This window comes from Protopterus annectens, chromosome 9.part0 (genome assembly GCF_019279795.1).
Source record: "Protopterus annectens isolate FY-2018-M chromosome 9.part0, PAN1.0, whole genome shotgun sequence".
In the NCBI taxonomy this organism is placed as follows: Eukaryota; Metazoa; Chordata; order Ceratodontiformes; family Protopteridae; genus Protopterus; species Protopterus annectens.
The window spans coordinates 510837400-510854587 of NC_056743.1; the positions used below are offsets into that span (position 1 = coordinate 510837400).

The window sequence follows — 17188 nt, forward strand, 5'->3', positions numbered from 1 at the left end:
CAGTTTTTCTTGTCCCAGATGTCAGGTGCCCCCCAAAAGGGTAGGCTAAAATTATGCCAATAAAACATGCATGCACCAAAATATATTATACCTTCATCTACAAGCAAATACACCACATAGGTTGTATAGATTAGAGAAGTGCAGATAAGTTGCAGCAAAGATATGGGGGATGGTGGGTAACCTGGACTGCAACAGTGTATACACTCAAAACATCTACATTTATGGTAAGTGTACACCACTGTACTATGTTCTTAGTGTTTCACTGTTGCAGTCACTACACTTGGGGTGAATCCCAAAGCTATGGTTGGGAGGCTGGAGTTGAACAGCATTAGGAGCAGCTATGAGGCCCTGCAGAACTGCAGTGGCAAAGCCTGCCCCGGATTTAGAGTAGAGTGGTAAATGATAGTGCTTTGTAAAGGTGTGCACTGAACTCCAAGTAGCAGCCTCTAAAATGTCTTTGGTTGGTACTCCCCTGAGGAAGGCTGCTGAAGTGGCTGCTGCTCAGGTCCAATGTGGCCCAATGCCCTTAGGCACTGGCTTGCCATGTTGTGAATAGCAGAAACGAACGCAAAGGCCTATCCACTTTGAGATGGCCTTTCTTTGTGATCCTGCAGCATATGCCACTAGTAGTGGCTCTCTTTCTGAAAGCTTTGGTTCTGTTCAAGTAGAAGCGTAGCTGTATGCATGTCCAAAGAACGCAAAATTCTCTCCCTCTTATTCTGTGGTAGCTGTGTGTATGTCCAAAGAACGCAGAATTCTCTCCCTCTTATTCTGTGGGTTTGGATAAAAAGTAGGCAGATGAATAGTTTGGTTAAGGGCCACACTGGACACCAGTCTTAGCTGCCTTAACAAGGGGTGAGAAAATATTGGTGGCTCTATTGTATTGAGCCAAAATGGCACAGGCATGAATTTTAACTGATTAAAAGGATAGGCCTTTGTCCAGCATCTCAGTTAAGTATTGCAAAATCTGAGGAATATTTGGTACAGCTGTCTCAATTTCTTGTGCCTGGTTCCAAGCACAGAATCTCTTCCATTTTCCAGCATAAGATTTTCTGGTACTAGGCCTTCTGCTCTCCAAAATGGCATCCATTACAGCTTTAGAGAGAGGCGCATTTTGTACGACTACATTATCCACCATGCTGCCAGATTTAAAGGTCTTTAGTTGGCTGTGCAGGATCAGATTTTTTTTTTGGGATAGATGAGGTACTTCAGGCAAGGTCCAAGCCAGGCATTGAGAAGTTCCTTGGGACTGAATACAAGTGCTGGCAGGGCCAGTCTGAGGCAATCAGTATCACCTTTGGCTTCTTATCTGACCTTTTGGAGTACCTTGGGGAGAAGAGGCAGTGGAGGAAAGGCATATACTGCTAAACTTTTCCAGCTGAAAGATAGGGCGTCCACTTTCCATGCTAGTCTGTAATAAGTCCTTGTGCAGAATCTTTTTGATTGTTTTGAGGGGAAGCAAATGGATGTCTGGGCATCCCCATTTCTTTGTTATGCTGAAGACTTCTGGATTCAGGTGCCACTCATGGGGATCCATGAGGTTTCTGCTTAGTCTGCCAGAGTATTGTCCTTTCCTGGCAGGAATTGTGCCTGCAGATTAACTTGGTAAGTCAATGCTGTGTCCCATAAAGCCATGGCTTGTCTGCACAGGGGATAAGAATGAGTGCCCCCCTGCTTATGTACTACATGGCAGTGGCACAGGGGATAAGAATGAGTGCCCCCATGCTTATGTACTACATGGCAGTGGCATTGTCGATCAGTAGTGGTCTTGGATGCAGTAGGTCCTTTAAGGCTGTCAGGGCATTTTGAACAGCTAGCATCTTTTTGATTGATATGTAGATGCTTTTGGTTTGAGGACCAGGTGCCCTGAATGCCTCTTCCTGCCATGTGTGCCCCCCAGGCATAATCTGGAGCATCCGTCGTTAGGCTCTGCCTGGGGTAGTGAGAATGGTTGTCCCTTGTTTTGGTGACTAGCCTTTGTCCACCATCAAAATTCCTGTTGCAGGCAGGGAATTAGAGTAATCATCGTTTCCAGACTGTGGCAATGTGTCCAGACACATTTTAGGTACCACTGAATTTTCCTCATATGCATTCTTGCATATGGAATTAGTAAGATGCAGGATGCCATGAAGCCTAAAGCCTGCAGAATTTTTCTTTCAGATAACTGGGCCTTTGTTGCCATTTCCTTGAAATAGGCAGTCAGTTGTCTTTGTTTGTCTGGAGTGAGATAAGCCATCTGGGCAGTTGTATTTAAGCTTGCACCCAGGAATATCTCTTGAGAGGGTACTAGTTTTGAATTCTTTGTTGACTGTGTACCCTAGGCATGTTAAAAGTCTTACCACAAACGTCAGATGCTGTAGTAGAATGTCCTTGCTCTCTGCTTGTATGAGGCAGTCCAAGTAAGGATATATATTTGTATTCCTCTTGGTCTGCATTAAGCAATTACTGGTGCCAGGCACTTGTGAATACCCTGGGCGCAGCAGATAAGCCAAAGGGCAGTGCAGATAATTGGTAATGCTTTGAGCCAGCCTTGAATCTGTGGCATCTTCTGCATGACTGACTGGGACATGCAGGTATGCCTTTTAGGTCTAAAGTCACAAGACAAACCTTGCTGCCCAGCATGGGCAGAAGCTGTTGTAAGGTCGACATCTTGAATTTTGGTATATCCAGGAAAGTGTTTAGAATAGATAGGGTCAGTACTGGTCTCCTTGCTTTGTCCTTTCTGGGTACAAAGAACAGTCTTTAGTAAAATCCTTGTCCCTGCTCTTGCTGTGGCACTTGAATAGCCCTCATGTCCATGAGAGCTGCGACTTGTTTTTGAGCCTCTGCCCATTGATTTTTTGGCAAGTCTGACCAACCGTTTACCCTTGGGCAGGGTATGGAAATGAAACTTGTAGCCTTGTGGCACTGTCTAAAACCCATTTGTTCTGGGTTATAATGTGCCAATTTTGAGAAAAAAGTGCTAGTTTTCCCCCTAAGGGTGCTGTCAGAAGATAAGTGTTTGGTGCAGGCAGGGGGAAGTCATTGGGACCATTTCCTGTATGATTGTGCGCAGTCTTCTCCACCTTTGGAGATAGAAGCACTCCACTGCCTACGCCTGTAGGATCCTTGCGGCTGTGATCTGCCTCTAGGGCGTCGATCTGCCTTCTTTGAGGTCCGTCTGAGACTGGAAAGGACCAATTCTTTGTAGGCCAGTGTCTGCTAAATCTAGGTGGCTGTACCTGTAAACAATCCTTGACCGTTTGCACAGATTTAGCTTTGTCCTCCATTTTCTTTAACACCTCTTTTACCTCAACACCAAACAAGGTATCATGTTGTAAAGGAGCATCTAATAATTTTGCTTTACCATTGTCAGGCAGAGTTTGTTCCTTTAACCAAGCATGCCCCCTAATGACAGAACCCGTAACAGCAGCCCTGCAGGAGGCCTCCAGAGAATCAAACCCATATTGCAAAGTATGCCTTCCAACTTGTTCAGCTGCATGCAATAAATCATGCATTTGTTTTCTGCACAATCAGAATTTGCCATCATTTTCTTTCTGTTTAAGCAGTGTCATGATATATTGCTGATATTTGAGCATATGAAACTGGCAATTTAAGGCCCTTATAGCCAAAGCAGCAGATGTATAAATCTTTTTTCCCCATCTATCCAGTGCCCTAGAATCCCAGAGGGGGTAGGTTTTTTTTTGCAGTGGAAGCCTTGACCCCTTTTGGACCCTGAAAAATAGTTTCTGGGTCTGCAGTAGGGTTTTTGAAAAGGAATCGAGAGTCAGGGACCCTGTAGCATCTGTCTGGCTTAACAGGAGCTGGAGAGTCAGGGGTCAGACTAGACTCTGAGAACACATCTACAATGTCAAACAGGTGGAATAGCTAGAGGCCTGTGTTGAGGTAGTAAAAAGTCGTCTGAGCCTGTTCTTAGATTCTGAAAACTCTTGGCTCTCCCACTGGAAGTGCTCCCTCATAGTATGTAAGGTCTCCCCAAGAGAGTAGTCCTCAGGAGAAGCTGAAGGAATGGATTCTTCTGATTAGGAATACCCCCCCCCCCCCCAATGAGGATTCTGATGCCGAAGAGTAATCAGAAGAAATGGAAACCTGATCTGAAGATTCATAGTCTCTCTTGCCTAGGCCTCTTATCGGGGGGGGGGGGGGGATGGGAACCCCTGATCAAGGTAATTAAGTCTTCGGCCATTTTGAGCATCTGTTTTTTGGGCATGGAGGCCTGTTCTTGTGGCTGGTGAACTTTTTCTTTGCCTTTTAAACGTGTTTTAATCTTGGAAGTCAGTTTTGTATACAATTGTTTAGGTCTGAATACACCCTCAGAAGTCAACGCCTGCACAGAGGCTCCAGACCCATCTGAGGGAATAACCTCAGAAGCTCCAATACCTTGAGTTTCCAGCAGCTTGGACGACTGCACGTGGGAGTCTGTAGCAGCCTGCGACTCTAAAGTAGCGGGCGTCAGGGGCTGCGAAAGCACCTGAGAACAGGTGACTTGCTTAGGAGAAGCTTTGTCAGTTTTGGACCTCGGTTGCCTGTTTTTCATTTTCTTTGCATTTTTTTGTGAACTCCGGTAGTCTGATGGCTATCGGACGACATTGTACAATTAAATCTTCGCCCAAAACAACTCAATGCAAAATCATACCGACGCTTAGTGCATTGGTTAAATCTAGCACAAAACTGACAACTAGCAACGTCGTGGTCAGGGCCTAGGCAAGGAATACAGTAAGAATGAAAGTTCTTAGGAGTTATTTGCTTCCCACAAGAAATACAATTAAATTCTAACATTGGTCTGGAACAACTGGAACTAGGGGAAAAAAAAAAAAAAAAAGTTTCCCCAACGGGGTACTTGGCTTTTAAATGAAGACTTCGGATCTGAAACTCAAAACACGAAAATCTCAGGAGTCTGCCGACCGGCACTTTCCAACTGCTTAGGGCACCGCGCAGCAAGAAAGACTGAATAAAATGGTGTCGGCTGCATCTTTTGTACCCCTGATGACCTGACATCACGTAAGAGGCAACAGCAACCGTCGCAGGACCCAAGACTTTGGAATTCAGGCCGACTGAGGGCAACCTGCCAGCAGGATAACCCAAGTGTAATGACTGCAACAGTGAAACACGAAGAACATCTTCATTTTTGAAAGACCACTCGTGTGGTAGCAGAATGACTGTGCTCAATTTGTCCGCTATCACGTTAGATTTCCTCGGGATATGCGTTGCTATCAGAAAGCACTCAGTGGACACAGCCCACTACCAAATTCAAGGCCTCTCGACACAGGGGATAAGACAAAGATCACCCTTGCTTGACGACGTACCAGACAGAGGTTCTGTATTGCAATTGTCCCTAGATGCAGAGAGCTGTGCAAGTGCTACAATGCCAAAAGCACTGCTCTCAGCTCCAGAACACTGATGAGCAACTGTGAGTCTCCAATCAGGTGCCTTGGGCTGTTCTTCACTGAAAAAGAACCCTCCCAACCCTATCAGAGAAGCATCCATGGTCACTGTGGCTAATGGCAGGGGAGAACAAATGGTCAACCCACTATAACTTGTTGGCTGGTCAACCACCAAAGATCCTTCTTGCAAGAGTTTGTAATCATGATTAAGAATCGACATGGGAAGTTGTTGGTACGATTACTGGGTCAATAGTAACCACTGAAGATTCCTCATGTGCATATGTCCCAGAACTGCTAGAAGCAAAACTGCCATGGTGCCTAGGAGTTTGTCCTTTATGGGCCGGTACCCGTCTTCTCTGTAGAATGTCCAAGACCTGGTTTGGGAGAGTGGCTATTCTGTCCAGGGGAAATCTTACTGTGGTGGTGGTAGTGTCTAGTTCTGCTCCGATAAAGGATACACGCCACAATAGAGAACGCAGACTTTTCAAAATTGATAGTGATGCCTAACAGAGCAGAGATTGAGAGAGTAATTTCTGGACAGAATTAGCCGATTCCTGCAGGTGGCGCTAAGTACCAGTTAACCAGATACGGAAATACTGAATCCTAGACACAGAGTGAGCCGTAACCACTTCCATGCATTTGGTAAAAACTCTGGGGGTTGTTGCGAGTTCAAAGGGCAGTGCTGGCTTCAAGCCGGAAACGGATGATCCCTGGATGGCCTGGCCATTTTGATGTGGTAGTAGACATCCTCAGGATCTAAAGAGCACATCCAATCGCCCACTCCGAGGAATGGGAGAATGGACTGAAGTGCGACCATCCGGAACAGCTGCTTTACAAATGTGTAGAGAGTCTGCCAAAATCCAAGATAAGCCTCCAGTTCCCAGTCTTTTTTGGACCTAAAAAAGAATCTAGAGATCCTATCTGGTCTGCTGGGACTGGCTGGATGACTTTTCCTGCAGCCCCTGGATTTCTATGGTTGCTTGATCCCTGAGACTGGGTGGAATGTCTAGGATTTTTTTTGCCAACAGGTGGATTTTCTAGAAATGGATTATGTATTCTCTGGTAATGATGCTTTGGACCCAATAATCTGTTGCAATTCCTAACCAGGCAACCCCTAACTGCCTCCAGAGCAAGACAGGCCTCCTTTCAGGAGCACTGATGAGCTTACCAAGAAACTGATGCCTGTCGCGCTGGTTGTGCGGACCCCTTCTGCCATCACGGCAGCGTCTTCAATTGTTGTCCCATCCTCTGCCCCTGGAGAGGGGTCCACTACATGTGTTCTGGAAAGCTCCTAGGGACTTTCAGAACCACATTTTTCCACCTTTATGCCCTTTGGGGTACGGTCTGGTAGGGGTGGAAAAACGGACTCCTATGGCAAATAGTCTCCTTGACTTTGGGCCTAAAACAGAGAAAACCATCAAATGGGGTGTTGACAAAGGAAGACTTGACGACGTGACTTCTGCAAAGGAGCAGAAGCGCATCTAGGACAGCCTTCCAAGAGACATCACTGAACCAGCTGCACAACTCGAGCCATCAACTGCATAGGAAATGTGCCTCATGGACGAGTTCACAATTGAGTTAAGTTGTGTCGTCCCTGTCAGACTCCCATCTGTATTACGCTGCAGAGCATCTCCAAGCTCTTTCAGATGATCTCTTTGAAGACAGGTGAAATGAGTCAAACAGTTCAGCGATCACATGGCAAATGTCGTAGAACTAAAGATGCATTTCACATGTCTGTCCACCGTCCTAGAATCCCTATTAGGAGAATGGACAGTGGAAGAGGTTTGACATCTTTCTTGGTGGCCGCCACCATGGCATCAACGTGAACTCCCATAGTGAGGACTATCTTGTCTTTGGGGAGGTGATAAATTTGCTAGACCTCCAAGGGACCACTTCCATAGCACCAGGAGACTCACCCTTCGAGCGACCAATTCCATCAACTCAAGGGGCGGAGTCATCCAGGAAGTGGAAGGTTGAGACCCAAAGGCCTTCAGGAGCAGTGACTCATCCTCAGTAGGGTAACGGACTGCCAGTCACCCCCTCTACTTTAGGACGTACAGAATATCCGCAAAGGAGATATCTTCCGAGGGGGACCGTGGGGACCCTTCTGATTCCTCAAAGTCAGTGTCAGATGTCAAAGATTCCCGAGGGGAATCTAAATGCCTCCTCTTGCATAATCTCTTGCTGGGAACCTCATCAGCGGTGGCTTCTGGTGAGGTCTTAGTAGAGCAAGGGTCACCCAATGGGGTTACCAGAGGCTCCAAGTCTCGACGCTTCACAGGGACCTGCGATGGAGGAAGAGGGAAGAGAGGGAGACTGCTCCGAGACTCTTCCAATGGAACCGAAGGCACGAACAGGCCTCAGCTCTGAAGGTCCACAACAGTCAGATCCTCCTCCGGCTCCGAAGGCCTTGCTTGGCTCAGAGAAGTCACAGCCAGTGGGATGGTCTCAGGCTTCAAACCCTGTTGGGTCGAAGCAGATAGCAATTTAACCAGTGCCAGGTTCTCCAGAAGCCTCTGCACCACCTGCCCACACCGGAAAGGGTCCTTTAAGAATGGGTCTAAGTAACTGACGATTGAAGGATGGGTGACTTTCAGAGTTTCGGAGATCGGTTCCAACATCGGGGACAGTCTAAAACAGCTGCTCGGTGCACAGCTCCAAAGACAAAGGAGCTGACGACCGCACCTTCACAGAAAGGCTTGGAGCTGATGACTTGGGCTCGGAGGACTCCTTCGAAGACTTCAACCCCATTAAGGACTTGGAGGTCTGGTCAGCCTTATCCAAGGTCTCTAGAAAATCTGTCTTCAACAAGCCTCTAATAGCTTTTCTCCTCTTACTGCTGAAGGCGTGGCAGATTAGAGCAATCCTCCTAGAGGTTAACAGGCCCCAAACAATAAAAACAATTTACATATCCATCTGTAACGGACATCTGCCTGCATTTTGGCCACTTCTTGAAGCACGACTTTTGTTTCTCCCTATGATCAGCAAAAACAGAAATATGCAAGCACGCTATAGAAGTTCACAGATACCTGAACAACCTTCAATTTACTCTACAAAATACAGTAAATCTAACCTAAAACACAGTTACTACACTAACACTGCACATGGTAAATAACAGTCCTAAGTTGCCAGAACACACACGGCTAAGGAGTATGAAAGGTTGGACACTAATAAGGGAGAAAAGGACCTGTACCGATTGGCTAAATCGAGGGACTGAGCTAGGAAAGACATGCAGCAGGTAAAGCTGATAAAAGGATAATGAAGGAAACACAAGCGAGGAGAGAGTGAGTTGAGCAGATGGAAGGAGTACTTTGAGGGGTTGATGAATGAAGAGAAAGAGGGAGAGAAGGTTGGATGACGTGGAGATAAGCGAATCATGAAATGCAATGGATTAAACAAGGAGGAAGTAAGGACAGCTATGAAGAAGATGAAGGTTGGAAAGGATGTTGGTCCAGAGGACATACCTGTGGAAGGATGGAGGGGTTTAGGTGAAATGGCAGTAGTGTTTTTAACCAGATTGTTTAATGAAATCTTGGAAAGTGACAGGATGCATGAGGAATGGAGAAACAAAGTGTTCTGGTACCGACTTTTAAGAAAAAGGGTGATGTGCAGAGATGTAGTAACTAGAGGGATTAAACTGATCAGTCACAGCATAAAGTTATGTGAAAGAGTAGTGGAAGCTAGGTTAAGAAGGGACATGTTTAGTGATCAGCAGTATGGCTTCATAACGGGAAAAAGCACTACAGATGCGATGTTTTGCTCTGCGAGTGTTGGAGAAGTACAGGGGTGGTCAGAAGGAATTGCATTGTGTTTTTATAGACCGAGAAACTATATGACAGGATGCCTAGAGAGAAGTTATGATTGGTACAGGATATGTATGAGGGTAGTGTGACAGCGGAGAGGTCTGCGGTGGGAGTGACAGATGCGTTTAAGGTGGAGGTATGGATTACATCAAGGATCAGCTCTGAGCCCTTTCTTATTTGTAATGGTGGACAGGTTGACAGACTAGATCAGACAGGAGTCCCCATGGACTAAGATGTTTGCAGAGGAAATTGTGATCTGTAGTGAGAGTAGGGAACAGGTGGAGACTACCCTGGAGAGATGGAGATATGCTCTAGAGAGAAGAGGACTGAAGGTCTGCAGGACTTAGTATATCTGTATGAATGAGAGGGAGGATAGAGGAATGGTGAGGATGCAAGGAGTAGAGGTGGCAAAGGTGGACGAGTTTAAAAATACTTGGGATCAATAGTTCAGAGTAATGGAGAGTGTGGAAGAGAGAAAGAGTTCAGGCAGGATGGACTGGATGGAGAAGAGTGTCAGGAGTGATTTGCAGTGGGTGTGACAAGGGTGGACAGGATTAGGAATAAGTATATTACAGGGTCAGCCCAGGTTGGAAGGTATGGAGATGAAGCCAGAGGCGCAAGATTACGTTGGTTTGGACATGTGCTGAGGAGGGATGCTGAGTATATTGGGAAAAAGATGCTAAGATGAAGATACCAGGTAACAGGAAAAGAGGAAGGCCTAAGATAAGGTTTATGGATGTGATGAGAGAGGACATGCAGGTGGTTGGTGTGAGAGCAGGATGCAGAGGACAATAAAAAATGGAAACAGGTGATCTGCTGTGGCGACCCCTAATGGGAACATCCAGAAGAAGATACCACACACACACACACACACACACACACACACACACACACACACACACACACGTACTAGGCTATCTGCCCAAAAGGTATTTTTCCTAGCCAGAATGAGTTGCCCCCCCCCCCCCAGGATTAGTTCCCTGTGCCTCTGTCCAGCAGAGCCACTTGAAGTGATCTCCGGGGTAAACTTTTTTCCATTCCACTCAAACGTTTCTTTTGAAGTGTTGGCGAGGAGCTCTGTCCAATGTAGACTGGGATCTTGTTCAAATCACTGAAGTCTCTGGGACAGTGATCTAACCCCTCCAGCACGTCCTATTTATTGTGGTAAGGTTTAGATCCCTAGAGCGTGTGGCTCAAGGAGAAGGTTTTCTTTACGTGGAGCATGTCCATGAATTCTGGGTTGGACATGGCCTTGTACATCAGGCAGAGATCACCTCTGAGTAGCCTGTATGCAACCAAGTACAGCTGGTTTAAGTTGAGCTGCATAGGGCATTTGTTTGAGGCCAGTGATCATCTTGGAGGTACTTCTGTGGTCTTTCCAGCTGTTACAGGTATCTTGTAAGGTACATCCCAAATGGGGCGTTGTACTTTATGATGGGTCTAATGAGTGATGAAGAGAGGGGCACAATGACCTCTAGGTGGGCCACGTAGAAGGATTTTCTAACCACTTTGGCAATGTGATCAAAGATTAGATTACTATCTACTCGGGTCCCCCATATCCCTCAAGTCTTCCGTATTTAGGGATCAGACACCTATGTGGTAGTTTGTGGGTACTTTGTTTTTTCCAAAGGGGATGACTATGCAATTTTTGGCATTTAGCTTGAAGCCATAACTGACACCAGGAGGATGCGTCTCAGCCGGAGAGTCGATGATAGCCCTTAGTTTGCAGTAGTCTGCAAACAGTCAGCCATAGTCCTCCTGTGCTTGCCTGTACCTCTGAAAAGTATATACTGAACAGGAGGGGTCCTAGGACTGCTGGGTAACACCACTTGCAACCGGTTTAGAGGTGGACTTGGCTCCTGCAACTCTCACCATGTGGGCACTGTCTGTGAGCCAGTTAGCAACCAATCTTGTGATGTAAGGGTTTATGTTCAGGCTGGTGAGCTTGTCTACAATACCAGAATGGGGAATGGTGTTGAAGGCTTTAGCGAGGTCTAGCTAGACTGTGTACCACCTTTCCCTCATCTATAGCCTTGGTAACTGTCTCAAAGTCGTCCACCAGGTTTAGGAGGCATGATATGCCCTTAAAAGGCAAACTGTGCTCCATAGCCTTGTATGCCAAGCTAGTCAGGCTTACAGGGAGACAGTTCCTGGGGTAAGTTGTGGCTCCACCTTTGTGGAGCGGGATACCTGTTGTGCACCACTCTATGGGTACGTATCCTGTGGAGAGGCAGAGTTTGAACAGTGTGTTTAGGTGAGGGGTTAGTTCATCTTTGAGCTTGTGCAGGACGCAGCCTGGGACACAGTCTGGTCTCATTGATGCTGTGTATTTGGCTTTGGAGAGGCAGACACACTTTTGCCATTTCCCCAGCCACACACAATTTTGCCATTTCACACAGATGGGTAGCTTGTTCCCGAGTATGGGAAGTCTCTGGGACAGGAATCTTTCCCTCCAGCAAGTTCTATTTATTGTGGTGACAAGGTTTAGGCCCCTAGAGCATGTAGCTCAGAGGGATTGGGATTTCTTCAGGTGTAGCATGTCCAACAGCTCTGGGTTTGACATAGCTTTATATGTTAGGCAGAGATCACCTCAGAGTAGGCGATAGTCTCAAACTCCAGCTTTACTTTGAGGTCAGTAATCCTCTGAGGTACTTGTGGCCTTCCAGCTGCTGCAGAGATCTTGTGAGGTACATCCCAAAAGGGCATTGTACTCTATAATGGGTCTTAGTGTCAAGTAGAGGGGAACGATTACCTTTTTCCTGGAGGAGAACCCTTTTGTGATGAGCTGTGCCATATAGAAGAATTTCCTGACTACTGTGGCAATGTGATTATCAAAGGAGAGACTACTGTCCACCTCGGTCCCAAAGTCTATCACAGTGCGTTAAGAAGGCTTCCGCCTATGTGGTAGTTCATGGGTACAGAGCTATTACCCAAGGGGATGATGATGCACTTTTTGGAATTGAGCTTGAGGCCATAGCTCTGACACCAGGCATCTGTTTCCGTGAGGCCATTCTGTAGGATGTCTACATCATTTGCGGACTCTACTATAGCTCCTAGTTTGTGGTCATCTGCAAAATTCATTAGCCAGAGGCCTTTCTGTGTTATCTACTTCTCTGAAGTACAGGCTAACAGGAGAGGTCCCAGGACTGAACCCTAGGGTACTCCACTTATCACTGGTTTGAAGTCAGACATGGAATCACTGGTTTGAAGTCAGACATGGAATCTGCAACTTTTACAGTGTGGGTTCTGTCAGTGAGCCAGTTGGCAACCCATCGCTTCAGGGATTTATACCTAGTTTAGTGAGTTTAGCTAAAATTCCAGAAAGGGGGATGGTGTCAAAGCCTTAATGAGGTCAAGATAGGCTGCGTGAAACACCTTACCCTCGTCTACGGCTTTGGTGACTGCCTCAAAGTAGTAGACCAGGTTCAGGAGGCAAGATCTGCCTTTCACAAACACGAAGTGGGTGGGGTAAAGAGTTTGGAGGTTACCAGTGTCTTTGATTATGAATTCCAGGATACATTCCATGGCCTTGCAGACCAAGCTCATCAAGCTAATTGGGCGAGTGGTGGCTCATCCTTCGTGGAGTGGGATAACAGTTGCTGTGTGCCATTCAGTGGGCACAAAGCCGGACATGAGGCTATTATTGAACATGGTGCTTCGGTGGGAAGCCAGTTCATTCAGAGGCTCTTGTAAAACGCAGCCTGGGATGTTGTGTATTTGGCTTTAGAGAGTGCCGCTTTTACCTGTGAAGTTGTGACTACAGGGACTCTGCATTCTTCCTGTATAGATATGGGCCCTTTAGGGGGCGAGAGGGGGGTAAAGTTAGCACTGAACCTGCCAGGATGCTGGCAACATCAGTTGGTTCTGTAATTTTTGTCCCATTGTACAGTAACTCCATTGCAGAACTGGGTGTTGCCATTGAGACTCTTGACATAGCTATATAATGCTTTGTAGTTGTCCTTAATCAGTGGCAATCTTTTTCATAGCTAGCTTTGGAGGATCTTATAAAAGGGATCTCAGCTTCTTGCCGAGGCTGACCATGGAACTCCTCCACTCATGGGATTTTACTCTTGCTACAATGACTTCCTTGTGTTGTAGAGATTATGGCAGGGGACAACCAAATTGGCTTCCTTTTTTTTTTTTTTTTTTGGAGGATACAGTCTTGGTTCTGTTTGGGATAGCATGATCCATGCACTCTTATAAGTGCATGTGTGTAGGATTCAGCAGTCATAACTTGTCCATCTGCATGGTTGTCATTAAATTCACCACTTCTGTCTTAAGCATGACGTTTGCTTTGGAGACATTTTTTACCATGGTTTCCTTAATGGGGAGTGGGGGTGGTGTGTAGATATCTAGGGTGATTAGCTTATGGTCAGATCTGACCAAAGAGAAGTTGACTTCAAAAAAAGTGTGGAACACCTGTTACTCATGTTGGTAATGTATATGTCTAGGATACTGTTGCCCCTGGTGTGGGTGTGGATAAGCTGATCCAGGGCATTTAATTTATGAATTCCAGAAAGCGCTGGGCGAAGATGTTGGTACACGAGTAGTTCTCAGTTAATGGTTGGGTAGTTTAAAAATCGCCTAATATTAGGGTGTTAGGTTGAACCCTAATATTTTCTAGTACATCAAGAAAAGAATGGGAATCCCGGGGCATGGTGGGGGATCTGTAGCAAGCTACATTTTGGATTGCAGTTTTGCCCCAAGTTAGCAACAAGCATGGAGGTGTGGATATCCTTAATGAATATGGACACCTCCACCTTTGGTGTTCCGGTCCAGGTTAGAAGGCCGAAAAGTGTGGTACGATTTATAGCCTGGTAATGCAGGGGTGCTCTGGAGCCCACACACAACAAACGTATAAAAGGATGGGGGGGTAACTAAAAAAAAAATAACGGCCAAGGCCTAAGAGCAACTGCTCTGTAACCGTGAAATCTTAAATTTAAAGGATTCTAAAGGCTAACTCGCCTAAAAGTTATAAGAACTAGAAAATATAACTAACTACTTCAGTTGTCTAAGGAAATATAGCATAAAGTTTGTCAAAAACTTAAGGAAATTCTAGTGGCCCAAGCTCTCCCGACGACCTTGCGATCAGTTGCAGCAGCAAACTAGATATGGGGTAGAACAGAGCATCATGGGATAGGGGCCTGGCCTAGAGCTGCTCGGATCGTTGGCTAGTAAAGCGGCAGACTGAGCAGATGGCTCACTCCGTACCCACATGTAAAACAGCAAGATTGAACAACTTCACATCTGTCATTACCCCCTGGTGTGGTGGCTGCGTTGAGCCTCAGTTGCCAAACAAGTTCATATTTTTCCAACTGGACCTCCCACCAACCACCCCTATTTTTTTTTTCATCCATCTGCAAGTTTGAAGCACATGTAATTGGGGAAGATAAGGGTACGCTTGTATAAAGCATTGTTTTAGTTGGCCTTGGCTATCCTGAACCTTTCTATACTATCTTTCGGTCTTGCCAACACAGTAATAAATTACACCCTTGGCATACACCAGGTAAACTCCTACTGTAGTGCTACAATTCCCCTCCTTAAGGTAAACTTCAACTGGGAGGCAACCAACTTCCACCCACTTACTCTCACAAAATAAAGCCACATTAATTACACATTCCACATGTTGTCCCTTTCTCATAAATAGAAAGTTTATTTAGGGTGTTCAAATAAACATTTGATTTCCTGTTTTGTAGGTAAAAAGTGGGTACACTCCTACCTTCAAAAAATCAGGGTTGCTTTTAAAAATAATCCAGTTCAAGAATTTAAAACGTTACGTATTAACTCACGATACTAAGATGGTTTACTAAAAGTTTGTGTTTTGGGATGGAACAGTCACCCCACCCCAAAAGTGGTTCGAACTTCTTTACTAAATGTTTACAAGTAACATGGAGTGGTTGCTGGGCGGTCCAACTGGAAAAACTAAAATTTGGCAACTGAGGCTCACCGCAACCACAGCACCAGGAACAACATTTTTGGGACACTACACTCGAATTGCCAATGAGGGAAGTGTAGTGGGAGAGAATGTCCTCTTTCTTCCTAGATCCAAAAGCCTTTGTAATTAGATGTGCTACATAGGACTGACCACAGTGGCAATGTGGTGATCAAGAGAGGTTGCTGTCAATGTGTTTTCACTGTTTCTGCAGTTTTTCACTTTTGTCCTTTTAAATGAGAAGGCCACTGCAAAATGCGTTTTTATTGCATTAAAATAGTTATTTTACCTGGGACTTTAAACAGTTAGCATTTGGCCAGCTGAGGAAACAAAATGCCTATAAAAAGGAAACAACTTTGTTATCAGGGTTCTGAAGGGGTCCCAAGTTATAGGGATACAAGAGCTTGACCTTTCCTTTTTCAAGTAAGTGTCTGGTTCCTGGTACACGTTGAGAGCTACATTTCTGCAAGAAGTTTTTTAACTTTGATATGGACACACCGGAAGAGACTTTCTACTCATTCTAGTCCAGAGGCTAGAACACTACACAAGGCCGTTTAATTGAAAATGACAGGAGCCAGAGAAAAACATGAGAAATCTTTAAGGGGGATGAATGGGAATATGTATGTAGGCATCCTGGATATCCAAGTACACTAAAAACCTGTGTGAGGAAGTATGAAAGGTAGTCAAGTCTATAGAGTTTAGTAGGAACTGGAGAGCCCCAAATCAAATTCATTTTCTCAGACAATGATCGGGAACAGAGAAGAAAATCTTATCCTTTCTAAAGGGGAAAACTCAGCATTTTTAAACAAAGGCTTTAAATAAAACCCTAAGAAAGACCAGCCAATTTGTCCTTAGCTGCTTTAAGAGAGGAAAACAGCCTAATTTTCTGGGAGCCATCCCTCAATAAAGAGCAGCTTGAAAAGCTAGTCCCTTCCTAGAGGATGGAACTTAACAATTTAGCAAAGCAGCATCTTCCAATCCCTCCCCAAAGATGGCAAGACTTGCACTCACTTACCTGAAGAGGGCAGCTGAACAGTTAAAGGACGAGCCAGCCTCATGATACTCAGTGCCCTCCTAGGCAACCATACCAGGACCAAGAGGAAGACCAGCAGCCCAAGGAACAAATGGCCAGGGTATAATTCAACCATGCTCCACAACAAGACATGCTCACACCTGCTATTCCATCCTCCAAACCATGCATCCATAACTCCCTTTTCCTATTTCTGCACAGGTCAGGGTGACAATTCAGTGACAATCTAGAACCAAGGTTTACACCACCAGGTGGCTAAGCCTGCCACGGTAGTTCTTCCACACCACATACCTATGGCCAGTTTAGTGTGTCAAATCCACCTATGGCACGTCTTTGAAATTAGGAGGAAATCCACTCGAACACAGGGAGGACGTGCAGACTCCACATAAGGCACGCCAGCTGAGAATTGTGAATCGAGCCAGGGAACCTCTTGCTGTGACATGACAAAGCTATATGCCGTGCCACTGTGCCAAACCCCACCACAAAGAGGGGAACAATGGACAGAACTAAATTCCTAACAAATTCAATAACCACGAAGTAATACTGAACTGTTTTATTACCCAAATGAAAAAATACGAAGTATCTAACAGCTACAATTGTCTTTGTAATTATCATAGTTTAGTGAGGAAAACTCACTAGAACACAGCACTCAAAGTTACATAAAATGAGCAGAGGATTTGATCATGATGGTCACATACTTGTCTCCGATAAAACCAGCTAATAAACTTACTTTGCTCACCTAAAAATCAAAAACTGCTGTACTTCCACTGTATTTCAAGCAATTTTTAAAATCGAAACTGAGGAAATCTTGTTCACCACTGCCATAGTGAAAGGAATACCTTAGTTTCAAGCACAGCTCAATGCTCCATCACATCTGTAGAAGCCAACATCCACACAACTACTCTTGCTAAAACTACCTACACTTGGCATGCACTGCCCAACCACAAACATTTCATTCAAAAAAATCTTCACAATGTGTCAAGTGCTCAGGACAATTTTTTTGCAAACATATCAAACCCAAAACCAAATACTTCAGCTT

General features: G+C 45.4%; 1 protein-coding gene across 2 annotated transcripts in view; it reads right to left on the minus strand.

The window, feature by feature from the left end:
- SNRNP27 (small nuclear ribonucleoprotein U4/U6.U5 subunit 27) overlaps positions 1-17188 on the minus strand; it is a 500248-nt gene that overhangs the window by 415902 nt on the left and 67158 nt on the right. The window lies entirely within an intron of this gene.